Source organism: Canis lupus, chromosome 1, assembly GCF_011100685.1.
Source record: "Canis lupus familiaris isolate Mischka breed German Shepherd chromosome 1, alternate assembly UU_Cfam_GSD_1.0, whole genome shotgun sequence".
Taxonomy (NCBI): domain Eukaryota; kingdom Metazoa; phylum Chordata; class Mammalia; order Carnivora; family Canidae; genus Canis; species Canis lupus.
This window is the reverse complement of record NC_049222.1, coordinates 38,347,539-38,370,331: the sequence shown is the minus strand read 5'-3', so window position 1 is coordinate 38,370,331 and position 22,793 is coordinate 38,347,539. Positions and strand designations below refer to the sequence as shown.

The following is a 22,793-nucleotide window of genomic DNA, read 5'->3' as shown; positions in this document are numbered from 1 at the left end:
CCAGGATCACTAGGAGGAAAAGATTTATAGCAACTTTGATGCTGCTAACTGACCATTGAAAATCATTATGTATGTAAGTATAGTTTTCATAGGTGCAACGCAGAGCTGTAGCATAGGAAAATGTTAATATGATCAAAAGTTAGCAACAAGAGAGGGATGTCAGTGGGTTGTGCTAAATATAAGATTTTTTTCTAGGTACTGTCAGAAAAATCCTTATGCTTACTACTTTTCTAAAAAAGGAGAGGAAAGCAAGGGGGGAAAGCATACACATAGTTTTACCCTTTAAACATGCATCCTTTCAGTCATACATGGTAATCAGATACTGTTGACTATTTCTGGCTCACAAATCTTTTGCAAATTGCCTGGCTACCACTCACCTTGTTTCCTCCTTGCCTAAACGTTTGTCAGCCATCAGAACCACCTACAACAGCTTCCACTCAAATAGCATGGTTACTAACAAATCCCCTCGAAGTGAAAATAAATGTGTGCAGTCGCGTGACACCCTTCCTTTTTCTTCCTTCCCTATGGCTGGGGCCCATTTGGCACCAAGCATCATGCTGTCCAGATGGTGGCCATTTCTCTGCTCCTGCTTTAGCACATTCTCTGCCAAGACTCTGAGTGCCAGTTTTCCGGTGAGAATCTGTTTGCAGGAAGATAGCTGCCTGGGTTATGTCACCTCCCTTGTAGTCTACAACTGAAGCCATAGTGAAACAAGAGCTAGGGCCAGAGAAGAGGGAGGAGGTAAGCAGAGATGAGGTTTGTATAAGAAAAGGAAATTATTGAGAAATATAATGTACTCACTTACCTTTGTGGCTTTTGGTAAGTTATTTGAACACTCTGGACTTTCATTTCTAAAATGAAGCAGGTGGACTGAATGATTACCTGTCACTCCTTATCTCTAACATTCTACAATCTTATGACTGTTTAGTGTACATCCTTGAGGAGAATGCCTCTGAGCAAGATCCATTCTACATTACAGTGATGACTATATTATGGCCAGCCACCAATTTGGGGGAGGAATAAATAAGTTTCAGATACATGTGGGAGGTAGCTTCTTTATAGAAAAACTAGGTCTGCCTCATGAAACATTTCAGTGAGATCCTAATTTCAGACTGTCATGTTCTTCAGTGTTGAGAAGAGTTTTCTAGGCAAGTGCAGATTTCTTGTCTGCAAATGTCTAATTGGTATTGTGATGATGCAGGAAAGGATGATTTACTGTGTTTCTACAATAAATTAGATACTGGGGACATTGTGCTGAATAATTTTAAGCCTAATATCCATGGAAGAAGCTGTGCAATGGTTTGTACCAGCAGACCACAAGGAGTCTTTCCACAAGAGCGCCACGTTATTGTATATTTGGCCTTCAAATATTTTTACTGAAGTGGAGGCCATTTGGAAAGGCTCTCAGATAGGAGAGCCTAGCCTGTTTGACCTAGTCTCATTTCCCTACTCAGGTCATCAGAGCCTGTGTGGCACTGCCCACAAGTCCTTGGTGGGTTCTGGAGCTGTCCAAGGTTCCAAAGTTCCAGGGAGGGAGCCTGCAGCAGTCAGAGGGCTCTGGGCTCTGCTTCAACTCAGTACTGTGAGGTATGGCTATAAATATTTCTTTGTAGATCTTGTTATCTACTATGTAAAAAAGTATAAATCAGGAAGAATGCTTGAGGTAAAAAGATACTACTGCTTTGATATTTAGGTTACTCTTATCCAAATTATGAATCATTTCTCCATCAATTTGTTTTTAATAACTGCTTTGAATATACAATAACACTGAATATTTTGTCACAATCTACCCACCTTTCCTTCTCATTTAAAGTTTCAGCTGGGAGTGGGTGGGTGGTATGGGTAGAGCTTGATAGAAAAACATTGTTTTCTTCTTTTTGAATATGCTGGTGTTCTGCGCATGACTCTATATTAAATGAGTTATGGTTTCCTATACTTTCATATATTTTTGTTTTCCTTATGGCATATACCCTCTTGTGCACAAGAATAACTCAGGACACAGAGTCATACAAAGTTCAAGGCTGGAGAATTTTAGATATTAGAGTGTATTAGTCTGCCTCAGGTTGTCATAATAAAATGCCACTGACCGGCTTAAACAAAAGAAATTTATTTCCTCACAGTTCTAGAGGCTAGAAGTTCAAGGTCAAGTTTCTAGCTGATTTGATTTCTGATGAAGATTTGTTTCTGGCTATCAATTGACTGCCTTCTCATTATATGCTCTCACATGGCCTTTCCTCACAGTATTTATGTAGGGAGGGGGAGAGAGTGAGTTGTCTGGTGTCTCTGCTTTAAGGACACTATTCCTATTGCATCAAAGCCCCTATCCTTCTGAGCTCATTTAACCTTAATTACTTCCTTAGAAGCCCCATCTCCAAATACAGCCACCTGGGGGATTAGGGCTTCAACATATGACTTTTAGGAGGACACAAACATTCAGTCCATAAAAAGAAAGTTACAGAATCTCAGAGGATGTATAATGTAGGCATGGAGGTGGTACAGTTTAATGGCTTAGATGTCTTTGAAGTCAGTTACATCCTAGTTTCATATCTGGTTTTGCTACTTACTGTGTGACCTTGGGCAAGTTCATTTGGAAATAATTTACTAAATATTTTTTAAGAATTTCATCGGTCTTATGATAGGAGCTGTCCATAGAGTTATAAATATGACAGAAGTAAACAATACTGTCCACATTAGAGCCTTAGAAGAGTAGTTAAAACATGGAAAATATTTGGTAAATGCTAGTTAGTTTCTAAAATTTCCTTGTTCATCTCAGCATAGAAGATACAGATTTTATTTCTACTGCTTTTGAATTTCCAGGAACTGAGTCAATTTCCCAATGGGACTCTGCTTTAGCAAACATTAGACAGTTTCTACAGGCAGAGTAGAAACCCTAAGGTTTCTAAGTATGTGCGTGTATTTGTGTGCACGAGGCAGCATGTGTGTAGGTGGGGACAAAGAGAGCTCGTCCAAGATGGCATGGGCAATAGGGCTGGATGTCGATTGAAAATACCCCCCGTGCACTGAGTGGTAGGGCTTAAGCATTACAGATTGCACTACAGGAGTAATGAATCTCTGATGGTCTCTTGAAGTCATCAACTGTCCCTGATATTCTTGTGTGTAAGAGGTAAGCTACAGGGATCTACTCTAATCAGTATTCTGTCTGGATTTACCCAGTCTGCTTTGTGGAGCCTCTTCATTTCTGGAGTTGTAAAGAGTCAGGATGTCAATGTAGTAACCAGTCTAGCAGATAATGTAGATTTCTTTCTCACTCAATGAGCAAATGAATATGCTCATGCCACACACTTCTGTGGGCTTGTTCAAACATGGCACATGTAAACACATGTACACACACATACTTTATAAAACTTTTTTATTATTTAAGTATAATTGAGATACAAAACTATAATAGTTTCAAGTGCACAACAGATATTTCAACAATTCCACGTATTACATAAGCTCCCTACAATAAGACATACACATGCTTTTCAAAACTTATGATTAGAGTTTGGAGGTACAAGAGCATTGAGAGAGTAAATATTAAAATTCATTTTGTTCTAAGGGAGAAAAATGGATTTAGCCATGTCCTCTTGTTTAGAATTGCAGATAACATATTTTAATCCATTATTGATTTTTAAAACTAAATTGTTATCAGAATGACCTAAAATAATCTTAAGAGCTATCCTCTAGAATTTTCCACAATACCCCAAGTACATTGATTTAAAGTTTTGCCAATCACATGAGAGTTTTCCAGCTGCCAAGTAAATTCTAGTAGCCCTGGATTGCTGCAGAAAGAGAAATGAGCTGAAAGTCAAATGGTGGGTCCTAGTCATTGGTCAGCCCCAAATCAATAACTATCTTAGGAAAGACACCAATTGCTTCTCCTAGAATAAGGCTCTAGGACTCTCTGGGAGTTAATATTCTATCTAAAAAAATCAAGGCGTTGGTGTAGATGATCTTACATGCTCTTTCTATTTGATCCTTAAAACTGGCCTGGCTAAAATGCCAAAGACACTATAAGTGCTTTTACATGCATTGTATCACTTAATCTTTGTGATAACCTTTGTCACTCACATTTACAAACAAAAGCCTAGAGAAGTTAAGAAATTTGCCTTGAGATCTCACACTAGTAAATGGTAGCTATACACAGCTTAAGTTTTTAGCTGTCAAACTGTTTAGTAAACTAAAATAGCATCTGTATGTCCAGACTTGGCATCGGCTCTGTAAGAAGACATATACCCAAATAAAGTAGAGTCTTCCTTATTCTTATCAGTTCAAGACAGATTTGGGAAAAAAACATACAAACAAATAAATATACTCAAAGCAATTGGGTTTCTGTGTATTTCTATGTAAACAATAATTTGGTAAAGAGCATATTAGGCTTGAAATCTATAAGATGGAGTGGTTTTGGGAAGATGGTCTCCAAATATGCATAGGATTTGAATAAGCAAAGGAGGTAACTTGGAAAGGTATAGAATAGGTCTAGGTAGAAGAGATCTTCAAATCTCTAGGTGAAAAGTGAGAAATTGCTGGCAAGTTTTTAAGCAGAGACGGAATCTGAGCAAATACATTGTCATGCATTTGGTCAGGCAGTGTACTGAAGGGGACAGAGAGAGAAGCTGTGGTAGATTTGTGGATTTGAGCGAGAGACCAGAGAGCAGGAAAGAGAAGAAGTTCATTCTGGATGATGTTTGAAGGGCAAAAATAGATTATAGGGGTAGTAAAAAAAAAAAAAAGGAAGTATTAAAGATGACTCTAAGATTGTTTTACTGGATTTCTAGTAAATCTTAACATTGCCATACTGTTCTGTTTAAAAACTAAGAAGAAATTTTTTTGGTGAAGGAACAAAGAGGGGAGAACTGTAGAACTCTTTTGGGAGCTGGCCTCGTTTAGGAGAAAGGGACATTTGAAGAAGAAAGATGTCTGATAATCAGTTTTAAGGTGTATTGCTATGATTAAAACTCCCTGTTACTAAAAAAAAAAATAAATAAATAAAAAAAAATAAATAAATAAAACTCCCTGTTACTCCAAAACCTTCTGTGATGTTTACAATACACAAAAGGATTTCTGAATGCTCCCTTTTGCCCCTCTTTTATTTTTATTTTATTTTATTTTTGGTGGTAATCAAGGACAGGGGGCTAAATGACTCATATGGCAGAAACTGTGTACAGTTAGTGAAGACGGTCAGATGAAAGACACCGAGCTAATCTAGCAGAAGTAAAAATTGGGAAGTAAGTCATAACATGAGAACCTACCCTCCTCACTCTAAAAATATCCCTAACCTACCTTCTCCTTAAAGTTTCCATTTGATTTTCAATAGGATGCAGAATAGGAATTAGTCCAGTTTTACCCAGGTCTGAAGGAGAAAAGATGACCATAGCTGATGAAAGTGTTACATATAGAAGAACTGTAATCAAGAAAATTAGAAAGGATAGTCAAATCTATTAAAAGCAATCTAAATAAAGAAGGACAGTTCTAATCCTGAGATCAATTCATAGCATGATCATTAATATAATGGTTTATTTAAATTATCATGTCTCTTTATAAAAATCCTTTGGAACCTTTAAAAATGAGGAATCTAGGATAGAGACAAATGCTTTTCTTTTGTCCTTTTCCTTTTTAATTTAAATTCAATTAGCCCACATAAAATACATCATTAACTTAAGATGTAGAGTTCAATAATTCATCAGTTGTATATAACACCCAGTGCTCATCACATCACATGCCCTCCTTAATGCCCATCACCCAGTTACTCCATCCCCCCATCCAGCTCCCCTAGAGCAACCCTTAGTTAGTTCCCTATATGATAGGTCTTCAAGAATCTGTGTATTTGAATGTCAACATTTATTGAGTATTAATTACCTTAATTGGCCCTGTGGGAAGATGCAAAGGAAACTTGTGGTCTCTGTCCTTGAGACACAAAATTCACTTCAGATACATGAGATTCTTTTCTATTGACAGAAAGGGTAGTAGCATGGAATCTCAGTTTTTAAAAGGATGTTAGAGTACTATACTACTATACTATATTACTCTTTTTTAAATATGCTATAAATTTTTTTTATATATATCCAAACTCCTTTGGAGTATATTCCAGCAACACCTGTTAGCCTCTGTTTTAACTTAAATCTGAGGAAATATTGAGAGAATTCTAGAAATATCAGAATCAGTAGCCTATAATTATAGTGATTAGAACTTGAATGTGTGTGTCTGTGTGTGTTGGGGAGAAAATAAGAGAGGAAAGAAGGACTCAGAAGATACTATCAAAATTTAAGAGAGAAATTGGGATTTTTTTTTCCATATAACAGAGTACCTGTAGGTATTAAACCTTTTTTACCTGACTTAGGAAGCCAGAAAAATTAAATAAGATTCATATTTGTAACTGTTGAATTTTCCTTTTCCACTCCTTCATTTGTAAATATGTCCTCCATGTCCATTTGCCCAAATGGTACATTCAGTAACCATGTGATTTCATTCTCAGAATAAATGTATTATCATCTGGCATAATATTAATATTCCATGAATTTTTCATTCATTTTAAACCTTTAAGAAGGAGAAACTTGCTCCTTCTGTGGAAGCCTAAGACATTAGTGGAAAGCTTGGACTATGTAAAAAATTCTGAATTGAAATTTAATCTATCTATAACTTCCATTTATTTATACCAGTTGATCATTTAGAAATACAAATAGAATAGGATTATCCCTTTTCTTTTTTGTATATTTTTATTGGAGTTTGATTTGCCAATATATAGCATAACACCCAGTGGATTATCTCTTTTCTTAATAGAGCCCTGGAATATTTGAAGCCATCTACCATGTCAGACCAACTTCCATTCTCCTCTTCCTAGTCCTTGTTTCCTCTTCCTTAGGCTAAAAATACTCATTTTCTTCTATTCTTTGTGGGATATAATTGGAAGTCCTTTCATTCACACACACACACAAAGAAACCTTCCACAATAAAACAATCAGTGTGGCAGTATCCTTTTTCATTGTCATAATTAAGACACAATATTTCAAGGGTCATTCATTCATTCAAGAAAATATTCACTGAATAACCCACTAGGGCACTGTGCTTGATACTGAGGATAAAGCAGTGAACACAATGGATTAAAATACTTAACCTCATCAAATTTACAGCTAAATGGGGAGGACAGAAAATATTTGAAATAAATAATAAGTAACTTAGAGAATGATAAGTGTTTAAAAGAGAAAAACAAAGCAGGATAGTCATATAAGATGTAGGTGGAGGAAATGGTGTTAGAGTCCTTGGCTAAAATGACCAGGCATTTCTTCACTGAGAAAGTAAGTGTATTAATCTAGGTTTTCCAGAGAAATAGAACAAAGAGGATATTAAGGAAATATCATTACAACTATATCTATCTTCTATCATCTATCTATCTATCTATCTATCTATCTATCTATCTATCTATCTATCTATCATCTGTTGATCATGAGATTTATATATGGAATTGATTCATGTGGTTATAGAGGCTGAAAAGTCTGATGATTTGTTGACAAGCTGGAGACCCAGGAGAGCTGATAGTGTGAACTGCAGTCTGACTCTTGAGTCCAAAGGCAGAGAAAGACCAATGTACTATTTCAAGGACAATCAGGGAGAAAAAACAAATTTTCCCTTGCTCAGCCTTTTTTTTTTCCCCCTACATAAGCCTCCAATGGATAGGATGAGGCCTACTCCACACTGGGGAGGGTCATCGCACTCTACGTTGAGATAAACACCTGGGAGTTAGCAACATATAGATGAGATTTAAATTGAAGACATTGGATGATATCGCTAAAGGAGTGAGTGATGTTAAAGAAGTCCAAAGACAGCCCTGAAAATTGAAACCACAGGGTGGTTGATCCACCCAGTTTGGAAAGAGGGCGTTCTATCCTCATATCCCTTGTTCTAAAGCCTCCTAAGATCACATTTGTCCTTATGGCAGCTTCACCATACTGTGGGCTTATACTATGCTTTTCGTTCCTGACTTGCTCACCTCTACATTCTCTCTTTTTTAGACTCATAGAAGTCTGTTTACTGTTACTCCTAAATTGCATCCTCTTCCTCTGCCTCAACCTCACATGTTGTATCCATCCTGTAGAGGCAGATGGGCCCCCAACAAAGTTTGGTTCGAATGCTGAGAACGATGATGCTACATGTTCATACCAAGAGGATATAAAAAGATTTAGTAGCAGTTAAGGTCTCCTAGGAGATCAGGGCAGGCCTCTCAAGCAGAACTGAAATGGCTTGAGAAAGCATGGAAAAGAGATTGACTCCTGATGTTTATTTTGGTTAGAAGTTAGGGCTCGGTGGGGATTCCTATGCACAAGTAGGGGCTTGCATGGTTTGAATCTCTTGTCAGAGCCAAAGAAAGAAGTACTCAGGCTCTCATAAAAGCTTGCCCAGATATAGGGCAAAAGGGGAAGGGGAAGGAATGAGGAAAAAAATGGGTCAGCAAATATCAAAAAATGAAGTCAGATCCCTTCTTATAACCTGTTTTTGTGCCATTAATATTCTAGACTTTAATTCAGGATCATTCTTTTATTCTTATTAAACCCAATCATGTTGGGGATCCCTGGGTGGCGCAGCGGTTTGGCGCCTGCCTTTGGCTCAGGGCGTGATCCTGGAGACCCGGGATCGAATCCCACGTCAGGCTCCCGGTGCATGGAGCCTGCTTCTCCCTCTGCCTGTGTCTCTGCCTCTCTCTCTCTCTCTCTCTGTGATTGTCATAAATAAATAAAAATTAAAAAAAAAATAAACCCAATCATGTTAAATTCGGTCTGTTATCTCAAGCTAACAAAAACTTTGGAACCTGATTTTGTCGAACAGTGTTTTTTTGCAATACTAGCAAGCTATTTATCATTGAAAAATGCAGTGACTATCACCTCAAATTTTTAAATGAGCAATAAAAATGTTGCATATTACGAATCTAAGAAGAAAGCACTATGGCACCCAATTTAGCTATTTCTTCTGGATTGGTATAAACCATTAACTACAGTGTAACATAGTCAATGGCTAATTCACCAGTTAAGCTAGCCTCTAAGCTTTATTATTCTAGATTGCTCAAAGACATTTTGATCAGATTATGAACAATGTGAGTCCTCTTGTGTAAACTCAGATGACCTATGGGATTAATAATGGTCTATCATATAATAATGATATCGAAGGAGAAAATGTGGTTTTTTTGCTTTTTGATCAGCTACTCAGAAAGCTCCTAAGAACCAATTGCAAATTCATCTCCCTGTAGATTTTGAATATACTGTTTTGGCTCTTCTATTTATCTCTGGTCTTATAATACTGTTTTTGGTACCCAGAGATCTCAATTGCAAATTACTTTTATCATGTGGTTTGTAATTCATCATTGTCAAGAGATATGAATTCATTTAGAGCAGATACGTGCTGACCAATAAAGTCTTTACCTTCTTTGGACTTCAATTCCTTCCAGTAGTGTTTAGTCTGAGTTTGGGAGGTTGCAAAGCATCATCTTTTTGTCATTATGTCATTAGTTCAAAGTCATGGCCTTCTCTTACGGTTCCTTTGATATTTTAAGTTTTCCCCCTGAAACTCAACTCATTTGGGACCTTAATCTCCCTAACATAAGTCTTACTGGGCCTGCCACTCTCATATTCATGTTCACTTGCTCACTCATTCATTCAATTGGCAATACTTTATGACTATTTGCTATGTTCCTGGCACTGTATTACCAGGATGATAAGTAGATAGATATGAATATTTTCCAATTGTATTTTTCTTTTTAAAATATCTGTAGCTACTTTTAAAAAGTTTTCTTTGCACTTTCCTCCTCTTTTTATTATTTGTAATTGTACTCAAAATTGCATTTTTGAGAACATAACACTTTTGAGTCATAATCTCTTTAGGAGTCTCATGCTATGAATAATGCATATCTTTTCTCTAAACATTTTGAAGACATTCACATCGTGCAGAGTGTACAATTCATGATGTCCAGTTTTTTATTCCTTGGGAAAAAATAAAATCAGGATATCATGATTCCTTTTTTTCCAAAATTCACATTATTTTCACTTTACCAATCAGTTCTTCTTATTGTCAGAACTAGGTCCAAAGTGGTCATTTCCTCTGGCTTTGTCCTTGCTTCTTAGAGATTAAATTGTCATTATTGATATTCAAGCACCTGTTACATGGTTGGCTTTTAGCCAAATAAAATGGACAGTTGAAGTCTTCTTTCACTGCTATTAAGGACAGGAACCTCACCTGTCTTGTTCACCCCTGATATCCACACCATGATGGGTGCTCCATAATGGTCACTATTTATTACTTATTCAATGCTTTCCAGTGTGCTTCTGTCTTCAGGGAATGAAGATTTCTATGCAGATGTTAACTTTCTCACCTTTAGCACTAATCCATTTCTCCTCTTAAAACTCTGTTTCTTTTGAGTGAGGCAAATCTTTTTATCATCATGTTCTAATCTAGGGGATGATTGCATCACATCTGACAGATTTTTTAAAAATATTTTCATTCATTCAACTAATACTGAATGCCTATAAGAATGAAAATAGCAATGTTATTGAGCATTAACTATGTGCCAGGCACTTTTTAAAGTACTTCACATGAATTAACTAATTTGATATTTATAATCTAACTACCATAAAGGAATAGTAAGAAAATTTTCCAAGGTCACATAGATTTTAAGAGGAGGAGTACAATCATATTCTGGGTATAGGTGATTTAACAATGGATAAAATAAAGAAGATTCCTTTTTATAAGAGATTTATATTCCAGGGAAATAAGCAGATGGAAAATAAATAAACAAGACACTTTCAGATAATGGGCACTATGAAGAAAAGTAAATATGAGATATAGTAAAATGACAAGGGGATGGTACAATTCTATCAGATGGTCAGGGAAGCCTCTCTGGAGAGATGACTTTAACTGTGGGTTAACCAGGATACTTTCATCTGCAAGTAACAAACAAACAAAAAAAAAATTGAGCACAAAATTGTTCAAACGATAGAAGAATTTATTAACTTACATAAAAGGATGTCTTAAGATAGAAGGGCTCTAGGATTAATCAGAGACTAGTGGATATAAGAAAATATTGGTTCTTACATGCCTATCTTAGCATGTGGATTAGCTACCTCCTTGCTTGTGAGATGGTTGCATCACTTCTAGGCATTCCATCCTCATGCATCTTAGGCAAAGTCCTTAGGTAAAAATGACAGCTTTTTTCCATAGCTAACTCTCTCTGCCTCTCTCTGTCTCTCTCTCTCTCTGTCTCTCTCTCTCTCTGTCTCTCTCTCTCTCTCTCTCTCTCTCACACACACACACACACACACACACACACACACAGACATCAGCAAGAACTCTCTGTTCCCAGCAGACTTCACATCACATCTATTGACCCAAATTGTATCACCTGCATTGGAAATGAAATTAACAGGACTGGCTAGAGTTTAGAACTTAGACTAATTAAGATTCAGCTCCTGGTATTGGGATTTGAGTCACTTTTATTAAGTATAGGAATGATCAGAGAAAGTTAAACAACTATAAAATTAGTGAAAAAAGAGAGGATAGATTTGGATAGACAACCATCAGTGCCTATGATAAGCTAAGCCCTGAGCAGTGAGAAAGAAAATAAATAAACCATATGAAGGTCTGGAGAAGGATACTCTAGAGAAGGAAATAGCAGGCACAAGTCCTTGAGAGTAGAAAGTAGCTTAATATGTTCAAGGGACAGAATGATGTGGAGTTGATATACAATGTTATGAGAGACAGGGGAATGGGAGGAGGTGAGAAGTGAAATGGTGTAGTGTTTAAGAATCCAGGTTTGACTCCTTTTTTTTTTTTTTTAAACCTAGCTTCTACTGCCTAAGTTCAAATAACAGATCTGCCATTTGTTATCTTTTTGGCTTTGTACAAATTACTTTACCTATCTGTGTCTCAGTTTCTGCATCTTTAATGTGGGCATAATTAATACACAACTCATGGAATTTTTCAAAGATGAAAAACAAAACATAATGACTACAACAGGGTCTGCAATATGTAGGTATTCAGTAAATGTTAGCTATCTTTATTATATCATTGGTTCAGGTTTCATATTATGTAGGATTTCATAGACCATAGTTACATATTTTTATTTTATGCAAATTAAATTTTGAAATCATTGGAATGGCTCAAGTGAGGAGTGAGCGAATATGATTTGAATTTTTAAGGAATAATCTTTTTTTTCTGCCATGCATAGATTGGAGTATGGGGCAGGAGAAGAGTAGATGCAGCATAGTTTGTAATTTAAATCAGGTAGGTTTGACTAGGATGAAAGAATTGGAGAGAGAGATAGGGCTAACAGACTTGCTGACAGCTTATAACTGAATTTGTGGTTAAGTTTGTGGTTAAAGTTCTTTCTAAGCTTGTAGTTATGTGACCTTGGAAAATATTCTGTGTATTTGGCTTGGAACATTGGGGAAATGGTAATGCTCTTTATTGAGATAAAGAGGCCCACAGGGTTCACAAAACTGACAAAGGGATCCATGGAGAAAAAGGTAGTGAACCTTTAAAATTCCTTGTCCATGAATCTGTTCTTCCACATTTTTCAAGTGAGATTTTCTCTTACCTTTCTTCTTGGGAACTCACCTTTCCTCAATTTACATATTTGATCAGATAATAAAACAATTTGTGTAGATGGTCTTTGTCAAACTGGTTTACCACAGAGCAGGAGTGAATACATAATGAATCCAACAGTTGCTTGTTGAATATGTCTCAAACCTTTCAATGCTCAGCTGTTCAAGTTTAATAAGTGACTCTCCTGAGAAGTTATTTGTAGTTATTTTCATTTTCATTTCCCCTATCTTTTCCTTCCTGCTGTTGGAGCCTATTTTTTCTCCTGTGGGTGGAAGATAATTTTATTTAATTAATTTATTTTATAGAGAGGTGGGAAGAGGCAGAGGGAGAGAAAGAGAATCTTTAGCAGGCTCATACTGGGCTCGATCTAAAGACCTTGAGATCACGACTTGAGCTAAAATCAAGAGTCTGACACTTAATTGACTGAGCCACCCAGGAGCCCCTGTAGGTAGAAAATAATTTTAATTTCTTTTGTTCTAAGATAGCTATTTCAGTTGAACCGTATTGTGTTCCTTTGACGTGGACCAGGTGGCTTTCATGATGGGTAGACACATGACTCCCTCCCACATGTCTCTTCTTCCTAACAATGTCCTATGGGGATATAATCTGTGTGGGCATCCAGTTTTACACATCACATGGATTTTTCTTTCATACATGTTTTATGAAGACTAATAGCACTTAGAAAGGAAGTTCATAAGATTCTTGCAAATGATTCACAATTTGTCACATTTTGAAGACAATATAACAATGAAACCAAACCTTTTAAATATAATTGTTTTTGGTAAAGACCACTTTGTGTTTATTTGGCTCAGCAAGTACTGTAGCTCAGAGAATATAAACAGTTGTTTGACATATCTAATGATTGACACGCCACCAGTATTGGCGCACTTAAATGATTTTTCCAGTAGTGATGATGAAATAAGCTAAATCACTCTTTTCCACTTTTCCTCCTTATGGTGAAAATTACTATATCAGTCAGAACCTTTTTTGGTTGCAAAATACAGAAATCCAATTTGAACTAGTTTTGACATAATATGTAGGCTTAAGAATCAAAAGGAGAGTTAAAGAAATTTTTACAAGGCAAGCAGTGATTCCAGTGATATTATGGACTGGTGTTTGAACCCTGCCAGGGCTTGTTTTCTTTCTATATCTCATGTTTCTAAAAAAGTTTTTTTCTCAGAACACCTTCTTCCACTGACAGCTTTCAGGCTTTATCTTTCCAGCTTTAGCATCTGAAAGCAAAAGACTTCACCTCTTAGCTGCACAGTGAAAAATCGCAAAGAAGAACAGGGGTCAGGTTAGATCAGAAGCCCAACCACAGTCAAATTGCTGTGAAAAAGGAATCAAGGTTATAGAGTAAGATAGCAGTCTGGACCATGATACAGCAGGTTAAAGAGCAGTTCCCTGAAAAATGAGGGATGTAGTTCTCTAAGGAAGAGAGGGCTGCTAGACAAAATCAAAATAATAAAAAACCCAAACAGCAAGTGTTTGTTAAAATAATCCATTTGCAATCTGTCCAACGGGAATTAGAATTTAGCTCAGCAACTAGGGAATAGAGATTTACTGGTTCAGAAGTTGTGCATACTTCCTCTGAGTTTTTAGTCCCAGATAGTTAAATTTATCGGATGATTTTCTTAACATACTTAGATATCAAATTCAAGATCAGCACTTTTCCAGCAATCAAATCTCATTGAATTGTTTCACTTCCTTTATGTCTTTGTTTTAATTTAGAGAAGTCTATTATTTTTTCTTTGTCTATTGTGCCTCAGGGACTTTCCTTTTCAAGAAGTCATTTAGTATATAACTTATCTGAACTGCTCTGGGGGTTAATCAGTATTTGCATATTAATGACTGGTTGATAGACTAGAACAGAATTATTTGGGATAAATAGACATATCTGGAAGGGGTTTTATTTATAGATGGGGTAATCCCCCATTTTATAGACAAAATGAGATTCAGAAAAGGTAAGTGATTTGTTCAAGGTCACATCTCTGACTACAAACAAATCAGCATTAAAATCCCAAGACCACCTACCTGACTTCCCTAGTTCTGTGTTCTTTCTATCACTTCAGGCTTAGTGAAGAAAATGCAAGAATAAATTCGACAATAACAAATGTGAAGATCAGATCGGATTATTCCAGTTCACTTTGAAGAACACTTGCTGCCATTAAGACTTAGAATATAATGCAGGCTTGATAAATAAAAGGCAAAGGGGAGGTGCCTGGGTGGAGAGATGCTTGCCTCCCTCAGGCAGGCAAGACTCTCAGTGTTGGGAATGTTGTGAGGAACATAGGAACTCTCAGGGGAGATAGTTTCTCTCTCTCCTTTTGACCCAATCCAATCAGATTCTACTCATCATATATCTCCCCAAGCAGTCCCTTTATTTGGCTTTGCCACTGTGGCAACTCATCATCACCATAGTGATCTGTCTAAAATGCAAATTGTATTGCATCATCCTCCAGCTTAAAATAATTCAATGTCTACCCCTTCTTCCAATCACATAGTATGAAGTTCATTTCCTTCATTCCAACATAGCTCTCTGGCTCTTGAGTCTCTAGTTCTGCCAAGCCAGATCCCTGATTTGTTAAAATTTTGAATTGACCTAATAATTAGAACTCCTAGAAGTGAAGGCCATGGAGTCTTATCCGTCTGTATGCATCCGGTAATGCTCAATTATCTGTTGAACTGAATCTCTTTTGAATCTAGACTAGGTCTAAACATCAGAAGAAACAAACCCTTTTAGTGAATAAGTCACTGTTTTATAGACGAAACTGTAACTATAAGTCACTGCTCATGTTTCACTTCCTCAGTACCCTGAGATTAGATTCATTGCTGTTGTGATATTATAAGCAACTCATTAAGTAAATGGAATTTGAATTTTGCAGTCTGACTTGCAGCTTAACACAAGGCAAAGAACTTTTTATTTAGTTTTTGATGTTCTGGGACTAGTTAGGCTTTTCCCTTTTTGGATCTCTTATGCATTTTTGTTCCAGTTGCAGTTTTGAAAAAGAGTGAATGAAATATATAAAACTAGTAAGGGGCAGAAGTCTCTAAGCCCTGATGAACACAGATATAAATCACTGGTGGAGGACAGAGGTAGTTCTATCAGGGCTGTTTGGGTGGGAGTTCACTGGTCCTAATGTCTGGGGACCCCCCTAAAGATGGAAAGTCTTTCTGCCTTGCTCAGCTCTCAATTAGAAAGTTAAAACTGCTGTCCTTTTCATTGAAAGGGTCAAGGTTATTTTGAGATTGTTAATGAACATGTATCTTGAGATGTACCTAAAACTGGAGTTTTTTTTTTTTTTTTCATAAGCACTACTCTCAGATCTTCCTTAGAATAGAATAGAGCAAATTAAAGATTCCTTGAGTGGAATGTAGGGAAGTTAAGGAATGAAGAAAAGATGAGCCTAATTTTAGTGGCACTAACTCTGCTGTGGGGATGCTGAATTTTGAGAAGCTCAGCCATAGTCTAGATTGCAGTGTCCTCAGGGGGAATGTTTTTGGTTATAATTGGAGTCTAGAATGGGGAGAAACTTGGAAGCCTAGTGGGGGGGAGGGAAGTTCTGACCATAGATACATGCAGGTATCGACCTCAAAGCATCAGGTACCAGCTTTCTAGCAGCAAGACTTATTCTGGGTTCTGCCTCCTAATCACATTGGTCTAAGGTGGTCTCTGGAGCTGGGTGAAGCTAGATTGTCATTGTCAAGCATCAGTGACTCTGAACAGGTAGGAGGTAGAGACTGAGATCCTCATTTTCAGTTCATTGCTTTCTCCCTGTCTCCATTCCTTGGACTGTGTCTGGCAGGCAGGAACACATTAAAAAGTTTATTGCATAAATCGTAACTTCCCACTTTGATCATGTAAGTAGTTAAGAAAACAGGTAGAGCTTGTTTGAGGGAGATGGTTTGTGAGAAATTCTTAATTTTAAATATATTTTTCCTCTCTCGGAAAGCCCCACCAACATTGGCTTCTGGGGCTTAATGTCTCCTAGTTATTACACCTCCAGAATCAAGTCCTTGTCTTCTGGCTCTCTAGATGCCTTTTGCTGTGCCTGCTCTCCCACACATCGAGGTTGTTGGTGCACAAATCTGTAGCCTCATCCATACATATTTTCCACAGGCATGCACATGTCTCAACTTGTCTGATGTAATCATCATCTGACTCCCCTCTTCTTGGCTATTCTCTACACTTGTGGCCCCATTTCTATGGGACTGCATGGTTCTTTTTAAACAACCTAGCTTAAGAACCCTGGACCCATTCTTTTTTTTTTCTCATTAAACACTTAAATTTCCCCTTATCCAGTTGGTTAAGGTGTCCCGTGCATCTTCCTTCAGACTCTTTCTCAATTATACTTCTACCTTTTTATTTCTCTGTGATCACCTGGACCCAAACCTTCTGTGCCTTATCATTATAGCAAGCCTCTTACAAGTTTTTCTTGCCTGCAGTCTTACCCATCCACAAATCATCTGTCATTTTGATGTAGGCAAGTTTTTCCTAAACGAGTTTTCTAAAGTTACCACCTTGATGACATATATACGATTTTAGGTTCCACTATTTGGCAGAATAATTTTCAAACCAATGACCCCATTGTTCTTACAAACATGTAAAGCTCAATCCTTTTTCCATGGCTTGGTTTATGATAAAGCTTCTTCCTGGTTTATGATAAAATTCTTGCCTGGAAACTCTTTCCTTTGCTCCTTGCCACCTATCAGAGCTCAGTTCAAGTATGTCTTACAACTTTCATGAAATTTTATTTGACTGTTTCACTCTTCACTGATCATAATCTTAGCCAACCACAGTCTTTAGAAGCTGTGTTGTTTTGGATGGTTTACTCTTGTTTTACCTGCAATAATATGTTGTAAGTTCCTTGACATTAGAGATCTTGACTCTCATGTATTGGTGGTCTCCTCAGTTCAAACCTAAATATCTATAACATTCTATGGACTTAATAAATATTTTCTTTGCCTAATAAATATCGTTGGTACATTTATTTTATTTTGTCATCTCTAATTACCAAGAACTAGATATTTAAAGTCTTAAAGAGATATGCCCTATTATTTGCAGGTATTTTGTAGTCCTTTTTTTTCTCTAGGCAATTTCAGGTGTTCTTTCCAAAGAATAAAATGGTTACAGGGAAGAGATTCTTTTTGTGTTTTAATAACCTATTCTATAAGCATGCCAAGCTAATGTTATCATTATGCTATCATCCTCCCAAAACAATATCTATAGAGAAAAATTTAGGAGGGATGACTCAACATCCAGAAATTTTGTCATTACTTTTTTTAATTAAAAAAATTATTGAAGGGGGCAGCCCGGGTGGTTCAGCGGTTTAGCGCCTGCCTTTGGCCCGGGGCATGATCCTGGAGGCTTGGGATGGAGTCCCGCGTTGGGCTCCCTGCATGGAGCCTGCTTCTCCCTCTGCCTGTGTCTCTGCCTCTCTCTCTCTCTCTCTCTCTCTCTCTGTCTCTCATGAGTAAATAAATAAAATCTTTTAAAAAATAAAAAAATAAAAATAAATAAATTATTGAAGTATAGTTGACACACATTGTTACATTAGTTGCAGGTGCACAACACAGTGACTTGGTATAGTCATCACTTTTATTTTTATATTTCTATAGCTGAACACAAATGAATCCTCCTTATTGCTCACATATCTGGAGTTTTCTGTGTTCATCCTTGGTCACTTAATAGTAGTAGTGGTAATAGTAGTAATAGCAGTGATGATAGTAGTATAAGTTATAGTAATGGTAAAAGTAGTAGAGGTAATAGCAACGGCAGAAGTAACAGTAATATCTACCACTCATATGTGTATTATGTAGCAGGCACTGTGTAAAGTTTGATAAATATACATTATTTCATTTATTTTTATAAAGTTCTATAGGGTATTATTAGTCACCATTAAAAGTCAATAAACTTGCTCCAATAAGCTAATAATCTGTCTAAGGACTCCAGTTAGTAGCTGGTAGATCTGGAAACCAAGCTCAACTCTATCTAATTTAACTTAGTGAAATCAATGGAGAAGGGCTTTTTAAAAGCACGATTTTTACATATGTCTGTTTGGGTCTTCTTTTATGTTGTTTCTGCATGAGTTTAGTTGAATCCTGAGTTTTTTGAAGGTACTAATGCATGGTCTGTATAAACCTGGAGAGAGAATTTGAGCAGTTCAGAGGTCCAATATGGGAAAATCAGCTCTTAAACTTTATTTTTCATCTGGCATTTAGGGTCGAGTTTTGCGATATTTATATTCATATAAACCAAATGTGTAATATTTTGGAATTCTTCTTAATCTTGGATTTTCCAATCTTGAATTATGAAGGCTATTCAAAAAAAGTAAAAAGTATATGAAAGGTCTGAGTGTTCATAATATATAGAATTTAGTAGTGTTTTTTGAGTACATTAAAAACTGAAACTATAGAACTCAAATTATTTTATTGAGTTAATCCTGGTGGTAATTTTATCGTTCTTCATTCAAGATTTCAGTCCAAATGTGCTGCTGTGCAGTGCACAGCTGCTGTGTATGTTGAAGGTGTGATGTGTGAAGCTGGTCCATAGTTGAACCAGTTGCTGTCTGACAAGTCTTGAGTTATTTGCTGTTCATTTTACAGTTCTGTGTGATGTGTGCATGATTTGCTCTTGGCACTGATTTAGAAGATAAAAAACAGAAGCATCTAACATATAAATACAACAGTATTTTGCATTGGCCTTTGGAAGCTTTAAAATTGTTTAGCTGTTTTAAAAGTATGTGCATTTTGTTTTTCACCAGATCACAGTGGTTAAGCCTTAAGGAGGGGTACAATTAAAGAATTAATGTTTCTCTGACTTCACCTCTCCCTACTATATTGGAGGCTTCAATTTCTCTCTGAAGGATCCTTCGGGTGATGTCTCAGGATCTTCAAGAGCAGTTTATTGCTCCAATTATGGTGCCATGATGGTGGTGATGGTTCTGGAAAACCTCTGCTAACATGCTCATTGCCATTACCAAAACTGCAGCTTCTGATACTTGTGTATGACAAAGTGACAGCTGTGGGAAAGTCAGAAGCTATTCCAGTTTTCAGCCCTATGTTGGGCCATATGTCCTATTAAATGAACAGACTTTCTTTTCTACCTGGGATATGTATCCTAGTCCCAAATCAGAGCCTTGTGTGTTCCTGATGGTTCAGAAACTACAGGTTAGTCCCAGTCATTTATCTCAGACTTGGCCAAGATTGTGGGCTCTCAGGCTTAGGATGTATCAGTGGGGCTAAAGTCCAGTCCAGCCACAGAGACTTAGAAAGAGCAGTAAGTAGATGCTACCAAGTATCTAAGAGGATAGCTGAAGTTGGAAATAAATTCGATTTTAGTTAGTTGTCAGCGAAGGCAAACAGCATGTCACACTAGTTTACATAATTTTCATTTTCTCTCATAAGAAACATTTCAAACGCTATTATTTACAATTAAATGTACTGAAGTAAAATAAAATTAACAACTCATTTTTAAGGCACACCAGTCACATTTCAAGTGCTTATTAGCTCTATGTGGAGAGTGACTATGGTTTTGGAGAATAATGACATGACATTTCCATTTATTATAGAAAATGTTATTGGGTAATACTGGGATCAACTTTAAAATTAGTCTACAGATATAGTTACGATACTTTCCTATACACCGATTGATGCTTCACAGTAATGCAGAAATGGATGGACCCTGTTCTTGCCCTCAGCAAACAATCTTTTAGGAGAGCTAAATGTTGTAAACATACCACAGACACAAACATAGACACACCTGAACACACAGCTAATTGGAAAGTATCTAGAAGCTTCATATTTTTTAGCAGAATTTTTACGAAGAATAAACTTTTGATTGAGGAAGAGAGAAATAATTCCTGATTGAGGAAACAAGGTAAGCAACATTACTGGAACATGAAAGTGTACATGAGAAAGTTAGCATTCGAGGAAATAGTTTGATATTACAAACAAACAACAACCAAACACCTTCTCCCCTCCCAAAAAAGGAATGCTCAAATTCTGTCTCAGTTGGTTATCCTTTCCTCTTGAAATTCCCAAAGGGATAAGTGGGAAGAAAGATACCATTAATTAGTTGGGTTACTGCAGTGTTTCTTTTTTTTTTTTTTAATTTTTATTTATTTATGATAGTCAGAGAGAGAGAGAGAGGCAGAGACACAGGCAGAGGGAGAAGCAGGCTCCATGCACCGGGAGCCCGACGTGGGATTCGATCCTAGGTCTCCAGGATCGCGCCCTGGGCCAAAGGCAGGCGCCAAACCGCTGCGCCACCCAGGGATCCCGACTGCCAGTGTTTCTTATATTGACTTCTGATGAGGCTCATTTGGAATATATAACTTTACAGGAAAGGCCAATGATAATCTCACCTAATTCCTCTGCACAAATCCAAATTTTGGGACACATTCATATTTAGGCCAGCTGTTTTGCAAAGTGAGCTGAGGTGACGCTGGCAAGCATCAGCACACAGGTGAGGAAGGTTTATGAATAGATTACCCATCTTAGAGTGTGGAGGAAATAGGAAGCAGATGAGTAAGTTGTATGTTGGTGGATGCTCTTTTCCCTCTTATCGTGACCTCATCCATATGTATTCATGACACACTGTATGAGCACTGCATGTTTCATGTAGCCAGCAAACTTGTTGAAGGCTCTTATGTTTTGTAAAGTTTGTCTATTTATTAACATTTTCTATGTAAGGGATGAAGCAATCTGAAAGATGGAGAAAAGGGAATTTGTATCTTCCTCTTCAGTCTTATTTCTTTGTTCACTGTATTATCGTATTAGGCTTGAACTTCCAATATAAAACTGCATAGCAGAAGTAATAGTTTTTTGTTGTTGTCGTTATGGCTTCATAGAGAATGCTTCAAAGTCCTATAAGTGTGATGCTTGCTATACAGATATTTGTAAATACATTTTGTTAGGGTATAAGAATTTTCTTCCAATTCTAATTTAATAGCTTTTTAAAAACCAAGAATAGATATTGAATTTTTTTCTCTTGCTTTTGGACCTTAAAGATATTATTTAGGTGGTAAGATGACTTTTCTCCTTTAATCTGTTGATTGTGGTCAATTTTACTGATAGACTTTTCTTATTGCTTAGTCATTCTTGTCTTCCAAGGAAGGACAAAAATAGCATGTTTGTGAGCATATTTTTTTTAATATGATCTATTGGATTTGATCTGCAAATGTTTATTTGGCTATTTATGTATATTTCATAAGTAAAATTGTCCAGAGTGCTTATTTTCTTGTACTCTGATAGTTTGAATATCAGGGATTTAATGGCCAAATAAGATAAGGTGAGTGGCTTTTATTAATTCTTCTTTCTCTGGAAGATCTAGGATACCTAACCCTTGAAGGTTTGTCTATTAAGTTTCTTTGAACCATATTCCTTGATGGAGGTGGGGGGATGTAGACTATGGGATATGAGGAGCAAAGGAGAATTTTGGTTACTATTTCAGTTTATTTATTTAGTGATTGGTAAATAGAGCCAATTTTGGTAATTTATATTTGTTTGCATGAATACTGGTATTCCTGGCTTCCTTTGGTTACTAATTGTCTAGGTCATCCTTTTCCTGACTCTATAAACATTCTCTATTACTTTAATTCAATCTTAACTTGTATAAATAAAATGTGACCAGATATTTAAAATTCAATCTAAGAGAGTTGACATTTGTTTGTTTGTTTGTTTGGGGTTTATTTATTTATTTATTTATTTATTTATGAAAGAAGGAGAGAGAGCAAGCATGGGGTGGGTGAAGGAGAGAATCTTAAGCAGACTCCATGCTGAGTGTGGAGTCTCAAGAAAGTTTTATTTTATTTTATTAAAGATTTTATTTATTTATTCATTCATGAGGCGCGCGCACACACACACACACAGAGAGAGAGAGAGAAAGAGAGGCAGAGACAGAGGCAGAGGGAGAAGCAGACTCCACACAGAGAACCCAATGTAGGACTTGATCCCGGGACTCCAGGATCATGCCCCAGGCCAAAGGCAGGCGCTAAACCACTGAGCCACCCAGGGATCCCTGAAAGTTTTCTTTTAATCTATGACTTTAACATCCTCCTTTAAACATCTCTTCCAAGATATCTGAGAGCTTCTGGAATGTGATCTTTCCCTACTTCTCTGTTTCTTTTTAGTGACCTCTAGTAACTAGATAAACACACTAGCATCATCTTCTCATGTTCAGCATCTAACTATAGCAAAAATTCCTC

The 22,793-nt window shown here is 36.8% G+C and overlaps 1 protein-coding gene across 31 annotated transcripts in view; it reads left to right on the top strand.

Annotated features, from left to right (window-relative positions):
* The window catches only part of LOC102154803 (DDB1- and CUL4-associated factor 13-like), a 212,062-nt gene that overhangs the window by 82,588 nt on the left and 106,681 nt on the right, over positions 1-22,793 (top strand). For 20 of the 31 annotated variants that reach the window (XR_005353658.1, XR_005353649.1, XR_005353647.1 and 17 more), the window contains one exon: positions 1,455-1,587. The exons of the other annotated variants lie outside the window; for them this stretch is intronic. The gene's annotated coding sequence lies outside the window, so the exon portion shown is untranslated. The remainder of the gene's footprint in view (positions 1-1,454; positions 1,588-22,793) is intronic. 31 annotated transcript variants of the gene reach the window in all.